This window comes from Ornithorhynchus anatinus, chromosome 11, assembly GCF_004115215.2.
Source record: "Ornithorhynchus anatinus isolate Pmale09 chromosome 11, mOrnAna1.pri.v4, whole genome shotgun sequence".
NCBI lineage: Eukaryota > Metazoa > Chordata > Mammalia > Monotremata > Ornithorhynchidae > Ornithorhynchus > Ornithorhynchus anatinus.
Genome location: NC_041738.1, coordinates 52296572 through 52319702, shown reverse-complemented (window position 1 = coordinate 52319702; position 23131 = coordinate 52296572). Strand labels below are relative to the sequence as shown.

The window sequence follows — 23131 nt, the reverse complement described above, 5'->3', positions numbered from 1 at the left end:
CCTTGCCTGCTGACTATCCGGAAAACATTTCTCACCCTCCAGGAGCCAGTGGCTACAATGTGCCTGATGAAAAGCCCCTTAAATCTTATCTGCCTGGAAGACCTTGGCCCAGAACATCACGAACTCGGTGATGGGCTGTGTTCTTCCACTGGTTAGCAGAGCAGCTGCTGCTAGTTGCACCTTAAGGCCCTTTGGCTAGATAACAAGGCAAGTATAAGCCACTACCTTATTGATCATCAGTGTCATCATCATCACCATAATCATCAATGGTATTTTTTTCATGTTTTTTAATGGTATTTGTTAAGCACTTACTACATGTCAAGCTTTGTTCTAAGCCCTGGGGTAGATATAAGATAATCAGGTAGGGCACAGTCTCACATAGGGCTAGCAGGCTTAATCCCCATTTTACAGATGAAGTGCCTGAGGCACAGAGAAGTGAAGTGACTTGCCCAAAGTCACAGAGTAGACAAGTGGTGGAGCCAAGATTAGAACCCATGTCCTCTGACTCCCAGGCCCATGCTCTTTCCACAAGGCCACACGACTTCTCAGATGAGGATGCTATTTATTGCTATTGCTTTCTGTGTGCACTGTACTAAGCACTTGGAGGAGTACAATAAAGAGAGTTGGTGGGCAGGTTTAGAGGAGGAGTTAGACATCAATATAAACAAATAATTGAGCACATATAATTTATAGATAGTACATAAGTGCTGTGGGGTTGATACCCCCCATTTTCAAAATCTAAATTTTAATTTTAGTGCTTCAAAAGTGGCCTTGCCATTGCCCTGTTTGCACTCAAATATAATAAAAAGAGGTTCCTGACAATGGGAGCTTTTGTCCCACCCTCATCTGCTGAAGAGCAGGGAGCGGGTCTCTGTCTCCCAGACTGTGATTTGGTTCTGGCCTGGGTGGAGATGGGTGACGTGGTCGGAAGTCAGGGTAAATCTGTCTTTTCCTTCTAGATCGCCTCCAGACTGTAAGCTCCCTATGGGCAAGAAACATGTCTGCTAATTCTGCTGTATTGTTCTCTCTCAAGGACTCAATTCAGTCCCCTACACAAACCAAATGCTCAATATATCCTACCGATGGATTGATTTTCCCCTCTCCTCTGTTCTCTCTTCTATTTTCTGTTTCCAATCCTTCCCCTCTGGTCCTTCCCACTCTCTTCTTCGCTCCTCCTCTTTTTGTTTTTCTTCCCTTCTCTCCGTCTCTCTTCTCTCCCTCTCTCTCTCACCCAATCCCTTTAATAATTGAAATATCCATTATGCTCATACTGTGGGCCAAGCATTGTGGTAGATATAAGATACTCAGGTTGGACCCAGTCCCTGTCCCACATGGGACTCACAATCTAAATAAGAGGGAGAACAAGCATTTAATCCCCATTTTACTGATGAGGAAACTGGAGCCCAGAGAATTTAATTGACTTGCCTAAGGTCACCTAGCAGACAAGTAGGGAAGCAGGATGAGAAGCCAGGTCCTCTGACTCCCAGGTCTGCACTCTCTCCACTAGACCATGCTGCTTCCTTTAGGCCCTTCCCCCCTTCTCCCAGGCCCCCATCCCTCCTAAAGTGACCAGCTTTCCTCAGTATACCAAAATATGCACCAGACCCCTGAGCGGACAAATTGGGATTTTAGACCCAGGAAACTGGCCGTGCTGATTGTGAGCCAAGGCTGGGATTGATCAAGACATTTTAGGGATACAGGAATTTCTTCACTCTTCTGGAGGTTAAATTAATGTGGAATTATTTTTAGTCAACCCAATCTGTGCTTTGGAAGTTATTAAAATTCAGTGTGGATTACTTCGGGCCCATGCACATGTGAAGACTCAACAATATTCTATCTTTTTTGCCTTTTTAGAAAAGAGTGATTGTTCCTTGCCTGGTCAAGCTGGGTCACAGGTATGTATATCTACTACGTCTACTAGAGTAGACATAGTACATGTGTACCGCACAGTCATCAGACCTACGGTACAGTTGGTTCCTAGAAACAGTGTCCTACGGCTAAACGTTTTAAGTTGGCATCATTTTTCTGAGAGGAACAATATTATAAATGGAAGCATTAGTTCCTGAATCAGTGGTGGATACCCTAATTTTACTAAAATCACCCAGAATTGTGTACCCAATCAATATAGTTGAGTTGTTTTCCTATATTTGTATTGAGTTAGAGAAACAGCATGGCCTAGAGGAAAGAGCATGGGCTTGGGAGCCAGAGGACCTGGGTTCTAATCCCTGTCCTCCACCTGTCTGTTATGTGACCTTGAACAAGTCACTCACTTCTCTGGGTCTCAGTTCCCTTATCTGTAAAATGGGGATTAAGACCGTGAGCCTTCTATGGGACAGGGACTGTGTCCGACCCAATTATCTTGCATCTACTCTAGTGCTTAGTACAGTGCCTGGCACATAGTAAGTGCTTAACCAATACCACAAAATAATAAGTTCCTCTAAAAGGTTGAGAACTTTTACTTCACTGGACCCCTTCTGCCCTTGCCTCCCGACCCCAGTTCGACTCTCCAACTGCTCACTTTAAAACATTTCCCTTCTATTTCCCCACCATCCAAGTTTTTATTGTGATTTCACCATTTCCCAGCTATTCCATGATCTCCCCACTCCATCCGCATTACCAGACCTAGTACCGACGAGGAAGCTGGTGAGGTAAAACCAAACTGATGCACCATAAAGCTGAAAGAGGGTATAAATTCATCAGTATTGCAGTTGCCATTCATTGTAGGTCAGAACAACTGAATCGATCAAGCAGTGGAATTTACTGAACTCTTACTGTGTACAAAGCACTGTACTAAGCCCTTGGGAGAATACAAAAAACAGAGTATGTCAATACATTTCCTGCCATAATGAGCTTATAGTCTAGAGAGGGAGATGGACATTAATTAATGTTGGTACATAAATATGGACATGTACATAAGTGCTGTGGGGCTGAGGGTGGGGTGAATATCAAGCGCTAAAAGTGTACAGATCCAAGTGCATAGGCAATGCAGAAGGGAGGGAGAGTCGGAAAAATGAGGGTTTAATCGGATAAGGCCTCTTGGAGAAGATGTGATTTTAATATGGCTTTGAAGGAGGGGCGAGTGATGGTCTCAGATAAGAAGGGGAAGGGAGTTCCAGATCAGAGGCAGGATGCGGGCAAGTGGTTGGTGGGGAGATAGAAGAGACTGAGATACTGTGGTCAGGCAGGCCCTAGAGGAGCCAAGTGAGCGTGCTGGATTGTAGGAATGCAGCGAGGTAAGGTAGGAGGGGACAAGGTGATTGAGTATTTTAAAGGCAATGATAAGGAGTTTCTGTTGGATGCAGAGGTGGATGGGCAACCACTGGAGGTTCTTGAGGAGTGAGGAAACATGGACTGAATGTTTTTTAGAAAAATGGAAGTTCTCAAGAACCTCCAGTGGTTGCCCAGCCACCTCCACATCTAACAGAAACTCCCAGCCATCTGTTCAAAGCACTCGATCGCCTTGTCCCTTCCTACCTTACTTCCCTGATTTCCTACTACAACCCAGCCTACTTTACCTCGATCTTGTATCTTCTCCACTGAACACTCGCCCACTTCCTGCCTCTGGCTTGGAACGCTCACCCTCTTCACATCTGACAATCACTCTCTCCACCTTCAAAATTTTATTGAGGGCACATCTAATCCAAGAGGCCTTCCCCAGTTAAGCCTCATTTCTTTTCTTTTTATGGTATTTGTTAAGCTCTTACTGTGACTTTGGCCATGTCACTTGCCTTCTCGGTGCCTCGGTTACCTCATCCGTAAAACGGGGATTAAGACTGTGAGCCTCATGTGGGACAACCTGATTACCCTGTATCTACCCCAGCACTTAGAACAGCCCTCCGCACATAGTAAGTGCTTAACAAATACCAACATTTTTATTATTATTACGTGTCGAACACTGTTCTAAGCGCCGGGGTAGATACAAGTTTATCTAGTTGGACAGATTCCCTGTCCCTCATGAGCTCACAGTCTAAGTAGGAGGGAGTAGAATTTAATCCCCATTTAGGCACAGAGAAGTGAAGTGACTTGTCCAAGATCACATAGGAAGCAAATGGCACATCCAGAATTAGAACCCAGGTCCTCTGACTCCCAGACCCGTGCTCTTTCCACTAGGTCATGCTGCTCTTCTCCCTCTCCCTTCTGCATCACCCTTGAACTTGGATTTGCACCCTTTATTTATCCCTCCCTCAGTCCCCCAGCCCTTAAGTACATAGCCGTAATTTATTTTTACTAATGTCCGTATCCCCCGCTAAAACAGGCAGCATGTTCTGGGCAGGGAATGTGTCTACTAACTTTGTTATATTGTACTTTCCCAAGTGCTTAGTATAGTGCTCTGCTCATAGTAAGCATTCAATAAATACAGTTGAATGATTGATTGATTGATAAAATGATCCAGACAGCAGAGTGAAGTATGCCCTGGAGCGGGAAGAAATAGGTGTCAAGGAGGCTGATGCAGTAGTCAAGGTGGGATAGAATAAGTGCTTGGATCAGCAGAGTAAAGTTTGGATGTAGAGGAAAGAGGAGATTTTAGCGATGCCGTGGAGGTAGAACCAACAGGATTTAGTGATAGACAGTATGTGGGTTGAATGAGAGAGATGAGTCGAGGCCAACAAGACTGCTCTATTTGCAGCAACTGTCTTCCAGTTTTCGGCTGAGAAGCCCAGATGTCTAGGATTTGTTTTCCTATATCCTTAACGTGTTTCCTCTGCCCTTCTTCTTTCCAGTTTCCCAAGTGCAGATCTCCATTCAGCAGCTGTTTGGGTCTCCTGCTCCACTCTTTCTCTCCCAATGTCCCACCAGCACCAGCAGCTGTTCGGGTTTCTTGCTGTCATTGATTTTCCTCTCATGTTCCACCCCGCACAGCTGTATTGAGGTGAACAGAGTTCAACTGTAGGAGACTGATGGTGTTTGTCCATTCTGCCTGCACAGAGTCAGACTTTCTGTTTGTGGTAGAATCAAGCTGCCCTGGGAATACAGCCTTATCTCAGGCAGATGGAAGCAGTTGGGACTGTGGTTTCATGGTTGGGCAGAGTCTTATCTCCCACAAGTTTCTTAACAGTAATAATAACTGCAGTACTTGTCGAACACTTACTCTGTACCAAACACTGCACTCAGCGTTGGGGTAGATACATTATAAACAGATCAGACACAGCCCCGTCTCACAGGGTCCTCACAGTCTAAGATAGAGGGAGAACAGTTATTGAATCCCCATTTTACAGATGAGGAAATGGAGTCATAGAGGAAGTGAAATGACTTACCCAAGGTCACACAGCAGGCAAGTAGTGGAGCTGGGATTAGAATCCAGATCTCCAGACTCCCAGGCACTTGTCCTTTCCACCTGGCCATGCTGAGAAGGGAAGAGAAATATGCAGCATGGACTAATGGTTAGAACATGGGCCTGGGAGACAGAAGAACCTAGGTTCTAATTGGGGCTCCGCCACTTGTCTGCTGAGTGACCTTGGGCAAGTCACTTCACTTCTCTGTGCCTCAATTACCTCATCTGTAAAATAGGGATTAAGAGTTTGAACCCCATGTGGGACAGGAGCTGCCTCCCTCCCGATTTGCTTGTACCCACCCTGGTGCTTAGTACAGTGCCTGGCACATAGTACATGCTTAACAAATGCCACAATTATTATTATTATTATAAGCAACTTTGGTTCCTGATAGATGGGAAAGAAGTATATCGGCGAGAGATTGGTACTGTCTTCTCTCACCAGCCTCCTCCACTTCCTCCTCTGCCCGTCCCATTTGTTTTCTCTGCCTCATTATTCTCTGAGTCCTTTCTCCACCTGGCTTCCCCTCCTGCACCCATATTCCCAGTGCCCTGCCTGAATCTGGAGGCTACAGCCGGCGGGAAAGGCAGAACGGTAAATAATAACAATGTTCCGCTATTTTGTTCAGAATAAACGTCAATTAGAGACGATCCAAAAAGGGAATTCAGTGACAGAAAGACTATTGAGTTCACTCGGGCTCCAAGCACATGCGGGCGTGTGTTTCTTTCGGTTGATAGGTCCCCGAGGGCGGATAATCAAATGGGACATTATCTCTTATTGGCAAGCTCGGCTCCATGAGGTCGGTGCCAGCAATCGATGCTAAATTTGCTTCTCAGAAGCTACCCTCTGATGGGGGCACTTTAAAGCTGTTCTTTGGAAGAATCGGCTTTAATAACCAATCCGTCGTATTAGTGTGAGCTCTTAGCGAGTGCAGAGCACCACACTACGCACTCGGGAGAGTACAATACCATAGAGTTGGTAAACACAATCCCTGCCCACTGCGAGCTTACAGCCTGGAGGGACCAATGCTCAAGTGTTTTCATCATCCAAAAGAGAGTCTTTGGATCACAGAATTCTAGAATACTTGAACCTTGATTTGTTTCTTCCTTAATGGTACTTGTTAAGCACTTACTGTGTGCCAAGCACTGGGGTAGATAGAAGATAATCAGGTTGGACACAGCCCCTGTCCCACTTGGGGCTCATAGTAGGAGGGAGGAGGATTTAATTCACATTTTACAGGTAAGGTAACGGAGGCAGAGAAGTGAAGTCTAAGGTCACACTGCAGGCAGGTGACTGATCCAGGATTAGAGCCCAATTCCTCTGACTCTCAGGCTCACACTCTTTCCACTAGGCCAGGCAGCTCCCATGATGAGAGAGATGCCTCGAAAGTTCATTTGGTCGAAACCCCTGCATCCAGGAGGGTGGATTATTATTGCATCCTGCGGAAGGAGGGAGTAGGGGGGTTTGTTCATGTTTTTTTCCCAGCATCAGAAAGTTCTTCCTCTTGTCTAACTTAAACCCCCAGCTGCTGCAATTTGACCCATTTCCTCTTGTTTGCTCCTCAGTAGAATGGAGTACAGTTGGCTGACCCCTTCCCCACCAACCCAGGCCTCTCTCCGTTCTCTCTTCTCCGGACCCCAAAATCCCCAAACCTTTTACTTCTCTCCAGGGACTCATTTTCCATCCCTTTGGCCTCTCTTCTCTGGACCTTTGCCAATTTCCTACCTCCTCTTTGACTCTGTGACCTAAACAGGTCCCAGGACTCTAATAACTATCTGATCGGGGCAGAGTTCTATGGTTGGATGTCTTTCTGACTCTTGCAGACTGAGGAGAGACCAGGAAGTGATCATCAAAGCATTTTGAATGTTTTCCCCCTTGCCTTTGGGCAGTGGGGCATTTCTTCTGAAGCCCCATTACTGTTACCGTTGTGGCATCTTTCCTTCTCTCCTGAGACTTAGGACTGTTCCCCCTCTAGACTGTAAGATCATTGTGGGCAGGCGATGTGTCTGTTTATTGTTCATTCATTCATTCAATTGTATTTACTGAGCACTTACTGTGTGCAGACTGCTGTATAAGTGATTGGGAGAGTACCATATTATAGCAATAATTAACAATAATTGAGAAGCAGCATGGCAGAGTGGATAGAGCATGGGCCTGGAAATCAGAAGGTCCTGGGTTCTAATCCCGGATCTGCCACTTGTCTGCTGTGTGACACTGATCATGTCACTTCACTTCTCCGGGCCTCAGTTACCTCATCTGTAAAAGGGGAATTAAGACGGTGAGCCCCATGCGGGACAGGGGCTGTGCCCAACCCGATTTTCCTGTATTCATCCTAGTGCTTAGTGCAATGTCTCGCATATAGTAACCACTTAACAAATACCATTATTATTGTCATTATTATTAATAAACAGACACATTCCCTGCCCACAGCGAGCTTCTGCCTATTGTTGTATTGTTGTAATATTGTTATATTGTACTCTCCCAAGTGTTTAGTACAGTGCTCTGCGCACAGTAAGCACTCAATAAATCCGACTGACTGGCCGACTGACTGTAGTGTACTCTCCCAAGGGTTTAGCTCAGTGCTCTGCGTGCACTAAGTGCTCAGTAAATTGTCACTGATGGATTGATTGTCGGTTCCAGAGCATCATAACCAGCAGCAACGATTATTTTCTGGGGAGCCCCCAGCTAGGACAGAGAGACCCATAAGCATTCAGCTCTAAGGGGGTTAAACCTATGCCTACACGTAATCGGTAAGAGACCCTGACCGACTCATTCTCGGGGCTGAAAAGGAATCTGCCTGCAGGCGATGAGGAATTTTCGTAAAGAATGAATTTATCCCTACTTCCCCGGTTGGGAAGAGCCAGCCTGCCAAAAAATGTACCCAGCAAGCTGATGAGCGTTTATGTTGGCATACAAGCAGCGCTTAAACTGGCATCCCGATGCTTGTTGATTCTGTGGGATAGTGCGTGTTTACACTGGCAGGCCAATGCATGTTGCGGCTGTCATGTTAACACATGTTTACATTGGCATTCCAGGGCCTGTCATGTTAATGCATGTTTACGTTGACATTCCAGTGCATGTCGTGTTTCTGCTGGCCTTCCGGGGGAATTACATTCTTCCCTAAGAGGTTTGGGCTCGGAGCCATGGGGCAAGCACCCTTGTGCCCATACAGACATTGGCAAGCCAACCACCACGTCTGCCCTCGTGCCTACCACCTGGTTGTCTACTTCCGCGTCTGCCACCATGCTCCAAGCCTACACCGTGTCTGCCACAGTCTCTGTAGCCACATCGCCACCACGTCTCCTCCCATGACTGCCGCTGTATCTGCCACCGTATGAGAAGCAGCATGGCTGAAGTGGCAAGAACATGGGCTTGGGAGTCAGAGGACATGGAATCTAATCTTGGTTCTGCCACTTGTCTGCTGTGGGACCTTGGGCAAGCCATTTAAATTCTCTGTGCCTCAGTTACCTCATCTGCAAAATGGGGATTAACACTGTGAGCCCCACGTGGGGCAACCTGATTGTCTTGTATCTACCCCAGCGCTTAGAACGGTGCTTGGCACATAGTAAGCGCTTAACAAATACCAACATCATGGTGTCTACCATCATGTCTGCCACCCTGCCTATTACTGTGTCTCCACCACTTACCTGCTGGGTGTCTTTGGGCAAGGCACTTAATTTCTCTGTGCCTCAGTTTCATTCCCTGCAAATTGGGGATTCAACACCTGTTGTCCCTCCTACTTAGACTGTGAGCACCACGTGAGACCTAATTATCCTGTACCTACCCCAGCACTTAGTAGAGTGCTTGACAAATAGTCAGTGCTTAACAAATACCATTATTATTATTATTATTACCACAATGCTTATTACCCCAGGAAATGAGTGGAAGCTTTCAAAAAACTCATTTTCAAATGATCAGGGATTCCAGACTGCCAGCCCCAACATAGACTATGAGGAGGCAGCGGAAATGTTTCCCCTCCCTGTCTTTTGGGTGAGCCCACAACTGGTAGTTCCTTAGGGGTGAGGGAAAGCGAGACCCCTTTGCACTTGAGGAATACTATCACATCACAGCCCATCAGGGCTTATTCCTCCCAGGCTCCTCTTCATCATCTTCATCATCTCCACGGCCCCGCATCAGAATAGAGCTCTGGGAAGTAGGAAGTGGTGAGGAGTTTGGTTAGTGCGGTGGAGAGTTTCTGGACAATCCCTTCCCGGCGGCTGCCGGAAACCTTTTAGCCCAATCGCTCTACTTATCTGTCTTCTCCCCAGAGTGTGTGGTGCAGCAGTCCCCTTAGACTATTGAATGAAACGAGTAGAACAGACCAATGGCCTGTCCGATCCACAGAGAGGGTGGAGCCTCTTGCTTTTTCTTGGCCGAAATCCTTCTAGAAGAAAACTAAGCGCCAACAGGAAGCATTCTCCTCTTTAATTTTAGAGCGTCGGCCATCGGAACATGCCTCCCGCTCATCCAGAGTCCTCAGCTTTCTAATCAGGCACTTACTATGTGCCAGGCACTGATCTAAGCACTGGGGTAGGTACAAAGTAATCAGGTTGGACGCAGTCCATGTCCCACATGGGGCTCACAGTCATAATCCCCATTTTACAGATGAGGTAACTGAAGCACAGAGAAATGAAGTAACTTGCCCAAAGTCACATAGCAGACAAGTGGTAAAACCGGATTAGAACCCAGGACCCTTGGACTCCCAGGCCTGTGCTCTATCCACTAGGCCATGCTATTTCTCTAAAGGGGTTTTGAACAGGAATTAAGTAATCCCACAAAACTGGAGCCTTATTCTGAGTGACACGCTCATAATGGAACAAGGGTTCGGAATAAATTGCATTAACTCTGTCACTTCATAACAATGGGACCCTGAAGAGAAGATTAAATTTATCTCCCTGACACTAGTGATAACTTCATACCGAATGCAGAATTATGCCACTTGAAAAATGCCAGCCTCTCCCTCTCCATTAAAAATAATCTTGAGTAATAACACATGTGGAGTCCTAGAGACATATTCAAATTGGGGAGAGCGGGAGAGTCAGATAAAAGACAGATTTTAAAGGACAACTCCTGGTAATATCAGACAGCGGTGCCGGAAACCTGAGAGCTCAGGGAAAGAAAAACAAGGGGACTCCACTCCTAATCTGACTTCTCGGAGAGGCGGGAAAACACTACTTATGCTCCATCAGAGCAAATTAAACAGAAGACGTACGAAGCACAACTGCTACTTCAAATAATTGCTCCTCTCGGTTCATAGCAGCTCATCAGCCTAGGGTGGACTTGAGCGTGTGCTCTGTGCTGAAGTGGTTTGGGCCTTAAGCCTTTAGGGCTGGGGGCAGGTCCCAACCCTTTCGATATCCCTCCAACTGAAACCCCCCGCCCACTTGCGGAAATGGAGTCGACTCTCGACGATGCCCTTGGAGGGATTCTCTGCCACACAGGCTGTCAGCTGGCTTGTTTCCCACCCACAGGTAGCCCTCACTGGTCACTTTCTCCACATTCTACTAACTGAGAATTTCCCTCCTCTAGGCATACATTTCCCTCTCGGGATCACACCTGGAGAGTTTCCGTTACTCTACCAGTTTTGGCTATGGGAGGGAGAGTCAAGAAGAGGCCTAACCATTCCATTCCTAGGTTGGGCAGTGGCTAGCGAGCGGAAAGCAATCTGCTACAAGTCAAAAGTCACCTGTGCTGGGCAGCAGCGGCATGGGAGAGAGGCGAGGGTGGAGACTCAGGTTTACTGCACGGAAGAAGACAGTGGTGAGCCACCTCTGTATGCGTGGGCCTGGGAGTCGGAAAATCATGTGTTTTAATCGCCGTGCTGCCACATGTTTGCTGTGTGACCTTGGGCAAGTCACTTCACCGGGCCTCAGTTACCTCGACTGTAAAATGAGGATTAAGAGCGTGAGCCCTATGTGGGACAGGGACTGCGTCTAACCTGACTACCTTGTATCTACCCAGCTCTTAGAACAGTGCTCGGTACATAGGAAGCCCTTAACAGGTACCATAATTATTATTACTATTATTGTTACCAAGAAAACTCTATGGCTATACTATTAGAATAATTGCAGAGGGAGGTGGGATGTTCTGGGAGAGGTGTCCACAGAGTCGCCATGGGTCAGAGACGATTTGACAGCATAAGACAAGACCTTAGGTAAACCACAGCTCTGGCTGCCACCTACAATTTGGCTCATCTATTTTCAGATTCTACGTGCCATATCTCAGTACAGTAGTCCAGATAATCAATCAGCGGTATTTATTGAGCGCTTACTGTGTTCAGAGCACTGTACTAAGCGCTCGGGAAAGCACAGTACAACAGAGCTAATGGACACAATCCCTGCCCACAAGGAGCGTACGGTCTATAGGATAATTGAGAGTTAACTGGAATGGGGACTAAGACTTAAACGGCCTGCTCAAAGATGTTTCTCAACCAGGTCCACTGACAATCCTGCCGACCTATATAATGTTTCTGTGCATTCAGTCAGTGCCCAAAATGCGGCCCTATAAATACACCCTAAATCTCTTGAATTGGAGTGGTGAATAAATTTTGCATCTCCAATTTGCCATTCTGTTCTGATTATCCTAGGGCAGACTGACCTCATTGGTTTTGCTCCAGCTCATTTTTATACCTTAATTAATAAAAAAAATTGAAGAAGTTTTTCCAATTAGCATCCCCCACCGCCCCCGCTTAGAACAAACGCCCAGGCTTCTACCAAAAAGGTTCCCGGACGACACCTTGGGATAGATTGAGAACAAAAGAAGCTTGTGAGGACTCTTTTTTTCTCCTCCTGTTTTTCAGGCCCATTTCTCTCAGCTTCTTCAAGGTCCCCAGAATCCTGTGCTCACTAGAACTGGTGCCAAAAGAGAATTTTTCCCAAGGAACAGACGTGAGGTGGTGAATATGTTTCAAAAATGAAGAAAGCGAAGTTAAACAAAATCCTCTGTGGGATGGATCTACAGCAAATGATTGACTCCCCCTATTTGGGGAAATAGGTCCTTCGAGAAAAGGTGAAAGGAGGAGGGATTGGTTGCCATGGAGAAGGGAAGGCTGAGGTGGACTGAATCACATGAAGGGGTTTGGGGAGGAGAAAGCTAGCCGATTATGAGTCAGCCAATCAATGGCATTCATTGTGTGCTTTCTGAGTGCGGGGCACCTGTACTAAGCTTTTGAGAGAGGACAATTCAATAGAATGGGTAGGCATGGTCCCTGCCCAAAAGGAGCTTACAGTCTAGAGGACCAAACAAGACCAAGAGCCCAGGACTGGGAGTCAAAGAACCTGGGTTCAAATCCCGGCTATGCTCATTGCTTGCTGTGTGACCTTGGGCAAGTGACTTAACTTCTCTGTGCTTCAGTTTCCTCATCTGTAAAATGGGGATTCAATGACTGTTTTCGCTCCTGCTTAGACGGTGAGCCCTATGTGGGACTGGGACTGTGTCCAGCCTGATAAATTTATATCTACCCCAGCACTTAGACCAGCGCTTGACATGTAATAAATACTTAACAAATACCACAAAAACAAACAAAAAACAAAACCAAGGGGACTTCAGTTACAGTAAGAGAGTTTAGTGGAGTAAGAACACCCAGACTGAAAGTTGAGCAGGTGACCGCGAGCACAGTTCAGTGCTGGAAAAAGCAACAGAGGGAAATTGTGGAATTTTTCTATCCATCATCCATCATCATCAACCCATCGGTGGTATTTACTAAGGCCTTACTCTGTGCCAGGCACTGTACTAAGCACTTGGGAGTACAAAGAGAGTATGTAGAGGCAAAACCTGCTCTCAAGGATCTTACAATCTAGCAGGGGAAACAGGCATAAAAATTAATAACACATTCGGGAAGCAGCTAAGAATAAAGATATGCAAAGAAGGGGTGAGGGTGGGGTGAGTATGTAAATTATTAGAGAAAATAGACTCAAGTGGATGGGTGATACACTAGGGAAGGAAAATAGGATGGGGGGGGGGGGGCAATGAGAGATTCCTCAAGGGAGGTTTCCCTTCCAGGAGGAGATGTAAATTTTGTAAGCCTTTGATAAAAGGAAGAACAGGAGTCTATCTCTCCATGGGTAGTTCATTCTTTTATTTATTTAGTGCTGACTGTGTGCAGAGCACTGTACTTTGTTCTTGAGAGAGTACAATACAACAACGGAGTGGGTAGACACATTCCCTGCCCTCTAAACTCCCATTGAGAAGTTGTAGCTGAGGGAGGGAAACAGCAGGAGGAAGAGGAGGAAGGGGGAGAAGAAGGAGAAGAGAAGGAACAGGAGGAAGACGGAGTGTAGAAGGAGAAGGAACAGGAGGGGAAGGGGGAGGAAGAGGAGAAGAAGGAGGAACAGGAGAAGGGGAAGAATGAGGGGGAGAAGGAAGACGAGCTCAGTGTACGGAATCAGAAGGGCCCAGGATTTCAATCAATCAATCAGTACTGTTTATTGAGTTCTCAATCAGTGCAGAACACTGTACTAATGGCTTGAGAGAATACAATATAACAATTTAGCACACTGCAATAGAGGGAGGCATGGTTCTCTTAGAGGCAGCTTCGTAAGTGTGGAGAGATAAAGGGAGCAAAGTTAAAATAGGGCCAGGCGCTGCAAACATCAAACAGGACGGTATGACAAGGCCCAGGCTTTTTGGGACTGTACAACAAGGCCCAGGCTTTTTGGACTGTACAACAAGGCCCAGACTAGACTTTGGGTGTATCACACATGCACCCATAGGTCCATTTCCTTACCAGTGGCTTTCTCTTGGAGAGAGAGAGAGAGAGAGTGTTTGTGTGTCTGGAGAACAGTAAGTGTGCAAAGCTTGGAAATGTTTTCTGCTGAGGATAGAGATGTCCTGGCCTTGGAATTCAAAATGGAAGCCACCCCACCCCTTCTTAAATGCTCTCGTATTCCTCTCCAGTCGAGAATGCACCCTCCTTGTCAAGCTGACCCCTTCCCCTCCTTCAGTGTTTTTCTAACTCCCACCTCCATGAAGCCTCCCTGGATTATTCCCCACAGATTTCCAGTCACATCATTCCCACCAGAACCTCTCAGTCCTTATCCGTTAATAAGGATTTACCTCCATCAATCCATCAACCAGTTAGTGGTATTGACTGAGTGTTCAATACAGTGCTCTGCACAGGGTAAAGAGCTCAATCAAAACCATTGATTGATTGATGGATTGAAGTAGATACAATCTTGGCCTCAAGGAACTTACAACCTAGTGAGGCAGGCAGACATAAAAATAAATTACTGGTAGGGTAAGGAGCTGAGAATAAGGATATGGACGTAAGTGCTGTGGGGCTGGGTCGGGTGAAAACCTAAGTGTTCAGGGGCTGAGAACTTTACTGGACTCTAGAGGAGCAGTATGGTGTAGTGGATAGAGCTTGGGCATGGGAGTCAGAAGGTCATGGGTTATAATCCTGGCCCTCCACTTGTCTGCTGTGTGACCTTGGGCAAGTTACTTCACTTCTCTTTGCCTAAGTTACCTCAGCTGTAAAATGGGGATGAAGAATGTGAGCCCTGTGTGGAACATGAACTGTGTCCAACTGGATTTGCTTGAATCCATCCCAGCGCTTAGTATAATGCCTGGCACATAGTAAGTGCTTAACAAATACCATAAATATCATTATTATTATTATTACTGACTGACTGACCATTTGACTGATCGACTGCCTGCTGACTGTTGGACACGCTGAGAGGGGAAAGAGCGTGGAAAGACCCAAGGAAAGAAGAGTTGCTCTGAGAAAGGAGAAAGAAAGAGCAAAGAAGGGAAGAAGTGGTGCTGGAGAGGGTTTGCTTACTTCCTCTAAATCGGCCCAGGAAGGAGAAGAGAAGTCCAGGGGAAGAGGAAGTACTCCGAGAAAGGAGAAGGAAGGAGCAAGGAAGGGAAGGGCACTGCTGGGAAGGGTTTGTTCCTTCTTCTAAATCAGCCCCAGAAAGAGAGGAGAGTCTTTACGCAGTGGCATGAAAGAAAGGCAGGTGCAGATGGAGGGGTGATTCGTATTCTGAAGCAGCTTGGCAGTGAAGCAGGCAGTGTCTGTTTGGGAATAATAATAATAATAACAATTATGGGATTGGTTAAGCACTGACTATTTGCCAAGCATTGTACTAAGTGCTGGGGTAGACATGAGCCAATCAGATCAGACAAAATCCTTGCCCTACAAGGGGCTCACTGTTGATCTTATCTCCATTTTATAGATGACGAAACGGAGGTCCAGAAAAATGACTTGCCCCAGGTCAGACGGCAGGCAAGTGGCAAAGCTGGTTTAGAACCCAGATCCTCTGACTCCCAGGCTCTTTCAACTAGGCTTGGCGGCTTCCCCAAAGAGCGGATCAACGGTTTGGAAAGCGGAGTAATTGGTAGCTAGAGAGCCAGAAGGGCTCATTGTAATATGACCCAGGCAAGAAGGAATTTCAGTCCTAGGAAGGGATGGATGGTTTTGGAAGAAGATGACTGGAAACAGAACTCTCAGTTTTTTGGGATTTTTTAAATGGTATTGAGCATTTTTCTAAGTGCTAGGGTACAAACAAGGTAATCAGGTTGGACACAGTCTCTGCCCTACATAGGATCCTCAGCCTAAGTCAGAAGGAATTGCCCGGTAGGAATTAGAAGTAACATCATAGACATCTAGCTCGTTCTTTCTGATCTTGTCCCTCAGACTAGTTCTCCCTGCCTGACAGTCTCTCAGCTCCTCAGACCGTGGTGACCTCCACACCCTTCACCAGGGGTCCTGGATCAGCCTGGTACTCCAAAACATGAGTCCACCAATCCCTTTCCATACATTGTTTTCCCACCATCACTTTTAAAAAAAATGTGGTGTTTGTTATTATCAATGATAATAATGATAATACGGGGTTGGCTATTTTCCAGATGATGATGATAATAATAATGTTGGTATTTGTTAAGCGCTTACTAGGTGCAGAGCATTATTCTAAGCGCTGGGGTATACAGGGTAATCAGGTTGTCCCACATGAGGCTCACAGTCTTAATCCCCATTTTACAGATGAGGTAACTGAGGCACAGAGAAGTTAAGTGACTTGCCCACAATCACACAGCTGACAAGTGGCAGAGCTGGGATTCGAACCCATGACCTCTGACTCCCAAGCCCGGGTTCTTTCCACTGAGTCACGCTGCTTCTCTATGGTTTTTATTAAGTGCTGACTCTGTGCCAAACACTATACTAAGTTCTGGGATATACATGAGATCTTCAGATCGGACACAGTCCCTGTTCCATGCAGGGCTCACAAGTAGAAGAGCGAGAACAGGTGCTTTAACCCCCTTTTATAGCTGAGGAAACATGCCAAGAGAAGTGAAGTGACTTGGCCAAGGTCAAACAGCTGGCAAGTAGCAGAGCTGAAATTAGAACCCAGGTCCTCTGATTCTTAGGCCACAATGGAGATGGATGCAAAGCATCATATCCATCCAGGTCTCTAATCAGGGCCTTGGGTCCGGGTTTAATAGAACATTTTCATGGATATGATTTTGTCTAATTCGTTCTCATGAATACAAGGAATGCTCCTGTTGCCCTCCAGAAGGAGTGCTTTGAGATGAAGGCTTGAATACAAAATCTTCCTCCTGGGAAAGATGGTGGGGATTTTGCACTGCACTTTGCCCTACAAAAAAGGGTTTGAGGGGAGGGGAGAGTAGATGAATAAAGATGAGTGAGAACAAAAGAAAGCATGTGTTTAAACAATCCAGGCAAATCCCCTTAATTGGCACTCCCTGTTGGAAACGGAAGTGTAGTAAGTAGCCAAACCCATGATCATTCCAATTATCAGGAGCTCAGAGGAATTTACAAACTGGTCAATATTCATCTCTGGTTCCTCCAGTCCTGCTGACTTGTTTGAAAGTAAATCAAAATCACCAGCCCAGGGGCGGGAGACTTTGAAAGTTTCCTGCTTGCCGACCTTGTTAGAGCAGAGAAAGAATTCACAAGGAGTTTTGCCCCCTCAGAGTTTGACCCAGGAAACTTTAGCTTTCACTTGCTACCCACTGGATGGAACAGGCAAAGTGTATTTGAAAAAGCGTGGGCATGGGAGTCAGAGGACCTGGGTTCTAGAGAAGCAGTGCGTGGCTTAGTGGATAGAGGATGGGCCTGGGAGTCAGAAGGATCTGGGTACTAATCCCCACTCTGCCCCCCGTCTATTAGGTGACCTTATGCCAGTCATTTCACTTCTGTGTGCCTCAGTTAACTCATCTGTGAAATGGGGATTAAGACTGTGAGCCCTATGTGCGTCAGCGACTGTGGCACCCAATTGCCTTGTATCTACCCCAGTGCTTAGTACAGTGCCCGGCACTGTGCTTGACAAATACCACAGTTATTATTATTAATTCCAGCTCTGTAATTTGCCTGTTGTGATTCCTTGGGGAAGTCACTACACTTCTCTGGGACACGGTCCCCATCCCACCTGGGGCTCATAGCTTAAAAAGGAGAACAGATATTGAATTCCCATTTTACCAAGGAAGAAACTGTGGTGTCCAGAAGTATAGTATAGAAGTATAGATTTCGCTGAACCACAGTTTCCTCCTTGGTAAAATGGGGATTCAATACCTGTTCTCCTTTCTAAGCAGTCTATGAGCCCCATGTGGGATGATCTTGACTATACCTCAGTGCTTATTACCGTGTTTGGGCACATAGAAAGTGGCTGCCTACCAAATACCACCATTATTAGAGTACGAGACTGGAAGTTGAGACGTCTGGGTTCTGGCCTGGTTTGAGCTTTCTGGAGTTCTGGAGTCTGGAGACTTTGAGCTTTCCGGGCTTCAGTTTCCCCGTTTGTGAAATGGGAAAATTAATTTCTGACTCAGTTTACCATCCAGGGGTGGTGTGAGAATAAATAAGACAACAGAAATCAGTGTGGAGAAGCAGCGTGGGTCAGTGGATAGAGCACAGGCCTGGGAGTCAGAAGGTCCTAATTTTGGTTCCGCCACATGTCTGCTGTGTGCTTTGGGCAAGTATCTTCACTTCTCTGGGTCTGTCACCTCATCTGTAATATGGGGAGTAAGAGTGTGAGCCCTATGTGGGATGGGGATTGTGTCCAGCCTGACCAACTTGAATCTACCCCAGCGCTTAGAACAGTGTTTGGCACATAGTAAATGCTTAATAAATACCATAATTATTATAAATGTTATTATTAGAAAGAATGTGCTTGCTCTTAGCGGAAGGGGCAACCTCCACAGCCCCACCCTCACTACAGTAAGATGGGGCATGGGGAAGATGCAGGTGCATTTTATTTATCTCAATGTCTGTCTCCCCCTGTAGACTGTAAGCTTGCTGAGGGCAGGAAACATACCTACCAACTCTGTTCTATATTTATAATATTATAAATATTCAAATAATTATGGTATTTGCTAAGTGCTTACTAAGTGGCAAGCACCCTATTAAGGCCGGGCTCAGTCGGAAGCAGCGTGGCTCAGTGGCAAGAGCCCGGGCTTGGGAGTCAGAGGTCATGGGTTCTAAACCCGGCTCTGCCGCTTGCCAGCTGTGTAACTGTGCAAGTCACTTAACTTCTCTGTGCCTCAGTTACCTCATCTGTAAAATGGGGATTAAAACTGTGAGCCCCACGTGGGACAACCTGATCAACTTGTATCCCCCTAGCGCTTAGAACAGTGCTTTGCACATAGTAAGCGCTTAACAAATGCCACCATTATTATTATTATTACAAGCAAATTGGGTTGGGCACAGTCCTTGTCCTACATGGGCTCACAGTCTCAATTCCCATTTTACAGATGGGGTAACTGAGGTACAGAGAAGTGAAGTGATTTGCCCAAGGTCACATAGCAGACAAGTGGCAGAGCAGGGATCATAACCCAGGACCTTCTGACTTTCCGGCCCAGCCTCTATCCTTTATGCTAAGCTGCTACTTGTACTCTTCTAAGCACTTACTACAGTGCTCTGCACCCAGTAAGCGCTCAGTAAATGCAATTGAATGAATGAATGATGACAGAATTTGTACAGCAATTAAGGAGTTTACTAAGCTCTGAGGTAGGTACAACATAATAAGGTGAGAGACATAGTCCCTGTCCTACAAGGAGCTCCCATGTTATAGATGAGGAAACTGAAGCACAGAGAAGTAAAGTGACTTGCCCAGGGTCACCTGGCAGACATGTGGCAGAGCTGGGATTAGAATCCATAACCTATCCTCTATGCCATGGTTTCTTGGGCTTCACCGGCACCAGTCCGGATTTCCCCATGTTAGTTGAGGACCACCTACCCCAGTGGCACACCACAGCCTGCCAAAGGCAAGCCCACGCAGTAGTGACTCTCTGAAGCCCCAGAGCTGGATAAAGCACCAGCAGACAGAACCACAGGGTGACTCTTATTTCCTTGAGGTTGGTTGGGGCCGGAGCAGCCTGGATTATCCCTGACCGCCCCGGAACCACACGGCTGAGGGAGGCGGGGAGAGGTGGGGAGAGGACGGGAAGCACAGGAGGCCTGGGGAAAGAGGAGGAGGAGCGGGAAGCCCCCTCCAACTGTTGGCCCCTAACCAGGAGAGCTCCTCCGAATTGTGCCAGGGGGAAAGGAGTTTGCCAAGAAACTGCCCGTCTCCCTGGCCTGTTCTCTTCAGGACACCGAGGCCCAAAGCCCACTTGCCAACGTCAGGGCTTCTTGCAGCTGCACACCGCAAGTCCTCTGACTGGCGACTCAGAAACGGACGAGATATGGAACGGGCAGACCGACGGCTGTCTGAGGCTTACAGACCCTCTAGTGAGCTGAGCTTGCCCCAGCCTCTCCAGGGAGGAAGCTTCTTTCCGAGAACATGCTCCAGGAGGAGCTGGTTGGAGATTTTCCTACTCTTATTGTATTTCACAAGTGCTTATTATATACCAAAGGCTGGACTATTCTATGGGGTAGATTCAAAATAATCGGGCTAGTAGGTCTCACGTATATAGGGCTCGCCATCTAAGAAGGAAGGAGAATAGGTATTTTACAGATGAAGAAATTGAGGCACTGAACGGTTAAGTGACTTGACTACAGTCACATAGGCAAGTGGCAGAGCCAGGATTAGAACCCAGGTCTCCCGACTCTAATCCCATGCTCTTTCCACTAGGCCTTGCTACTATTTCCACTCTAATAGTCATCTCCTTTTACAAATTTGAATGACAAAATCAGCAATGTCGCATCTGTGGGAATACAGTACAATGTGGTCCTGAATCAACTGTGCACCCTTTGTTTTGAGCTTTGATGTATAAAACTATGAGAGAGAGAGAGAAGGAGAGAGAGAGAGAGGGAGTGTATGGGTCCTGGGTCATACTTCTGATTCTAGGAAGGATTCAGGAGAAAACATAATCTTTGAGTTCTGTTTGCAGCCTGGTTTTTAAAGCAAAAGTTCACTTAAAAAGTCCACTTTAAAAAGTGATGCTACTCAAATAGGGTTCGTACTTTGCATCCTTTCTTAGTTAGAGTTGTCCAATCCTTAGCTCTGGCAGACCTCAGGAAGTTACTTGTGCCTGTGTTTTAGAAAATCCGGTAATTGTCACCTCTGGCCTGTGTCCTGCTGTATCGGTGCAGAGGCTTGGACTCTGAGGCTCATCTCTGAGCATGGCTACCCCTCAATCAGTGGTAATTATTATTACTATTATTATTATATATAATGATAATAGTGGTATTTGTTATTTGGTATTAGCCCTTGTAAGTGCCTACTCTAGATTGTTAACCCCTTGTAGGAAGTGAATATATCTACCAACTCTGCTGTATTGTACTCTCTCATGTTCTTAGTTAAAGGTTCTGTACACAGTATTATTATTAAGTGCCGCCGAGTCGTTTCCAATTCATAGCAACTCCATTGATAGACTTTTTCCAGAACGTCCTGTCCTCTGCCACAATCTGCAACCTTTCCAATGGTTCTTCTATAATCATTGTTATGGTCTCTATCCACCTAGCTGCTGGTCTGCCTCTTCCATGTTTTCCCTGGACTTTTCCTAGCATTTGTGTCTTCTTCAGAGAATTAGTCCTCCTGATTATGTGTCCAAAATATGCTAATCTAAGTTGAGTCATTAGGCCTTCCAAAGACCACTTGGGTTTAATTTGCTCTAAAATCCATTTGTACATTTGTACTATACACAGTAAACACTACATAAATACCACTGATTGATAGCTTGAGTGCTTACCATGTGCTAAATGCTGTTCTTAGCTCTTGGGAAAATACAGCAGGATAGAGTTGGTCATTATGTTTCCTGCCCTCAGGGAGTTTACAGTCTAGTTTCCAATGTATTCTACCCCTCCCTCAGTTGCTTGGCCTTTCAGCCCCATGTCCTTTCCAGTTAGGTATAGGCCACTTCCATTGGGCCCAATCTCTCCCCAGAGCCTGTTCACCCCAGCCCCACTCTGGTTTCCTTCTGGACGGGAAGCGGAGGAGGCTTTGGGGCTGAGGTCGACCTTGATTTTCCCTTGCTTTGGACTGATTAAAGACCACCTCCAAGCCCAAACTTGGGTCCCTGACCAGCCTGCACATCACTGTGGCCAGGGAATGTGTCTGTTTATTGTTATATTGTAATCTCCCAATTGCTTAGTACAGTGCTCTGCACACAATTAGTGCTCCATAAATACAATAAAAAAAAAATGCAGCTGGTGGAAAGGCCCAGTAGAACTGGTGCTATTCTTCTTTGGGCTCGGACTGTTTCCAAAACGAAAGCCTCTCTGCCTCCGACCTGGCTCCATTCGTCCCCCAGACCGAATCCTGCCTGGAATCCTCTTCCTTCCACATCCCTCACCTCCCACTTCCCACCCGCCTCCCTTTCCCCTTCTACTGTCCTCCTCTAAGTGTGAAATGGTTTTCTAGCAGCCCCAAGCCCAATGACACACAAGGCTGGCAGGAGCAGCATGGTGTAGTGGATAGAGCAGGGGCTTGGGAATCAGAACGTCAGGGGTTCTAATCCCGGCTCTGCCGCTTGTTTGCTGTGTGACCTTGGACTAGTCACTTCACTTCTCTGTGCCTCGGTTACCTCATCTGTAAAATAAACATTAAAACTGTGAGCCCCATGTGGGACAGGGACTGCATTCCACCTGATTACCTTGTATCTACCCTAGAACTTAGAACAGTGCTTGTCACATAGTAGGTGTATACCAAATACTGTAATTATTATAATTACCATTCTCAACACCAAGTCAGTCAGTCTGGCCAAGGGAGAGACAGCCAGAGGTTTTGAGGCCTGTTGGATCAGCCGGGTATCACGCTGAAAGGCTTGGCATGTCAGAGGTGGAGGAGAGACCGCGGGGGTTAAATGCTCGTGCCTTTGTCTGTCGATCTACTGGTGGGTGGCGGTAACATCTCAGACCCAATCAGGTTTCTGGAAGGTGGCCTTGCTTGGAAAATTCATAATAATAATTGTGGTATTTATAAAGCGCTTTCAGTGTGCCAGGCACTGTTCTCAGAACTGGGGTAGAGAAAGATAATTGAGTTGGACACAGTCCCACATATGGTTCATGTTTTACAGATGAGGGAACTGAAGCACAGAGAAGTGAAGTGACTTGCCCAAAGTTACATAGCAGACAAGTGACAGAGCTGGAATTAGAACCCAGGTCCTTCTGACTTCCAGGCCCATTCTCTACCCATTAGGCTCCACAAGTCTGACCTTTGCCTTGAAGTTCAACCAGGCCCTGCCTCGGCCCCTTTCCCTTCTACCTTATCATCCTAAGGTAAGAGTGTGGGAGATGATTTCAAGTGGGGGCCAGAGGCCCAGAGACCAAAGGCCTGGCCAGGTGGGGAATGCCCCCCACCTGCTGCCACTTTCAGACTTGGTTAGCGATCAGTGTACAGCTTGCAGAATCCTGGAGAGCAGGGATCAATTAATCAATCAATCAACTGAACATGTTTTTCCATGTAATATCTATTTTATGAGTATTTTCTCACATTTTGGATGTTCCAGCCTGGTGTTTTCTC

At 46.5% G+C, this 23131-nt stretch overlaps 1 non-coding gene across 1 annotated transcript; it reads left to right on the top strand.

The window, feature by feature from the left end:
• Positions 1-10808: 10808 nt before the first annotated feature.
• LOC114815327 lies at positions 10809-10946 on the top strand. Its single transcript, XR_003763091.1, has one exon. It is a non-coding gene; the product is annotated as a small nucleolar RNA SNORA7 (small nucleolar RNA).
• Positions 10947-23131: the final 12185 nt, after the last annotated feature.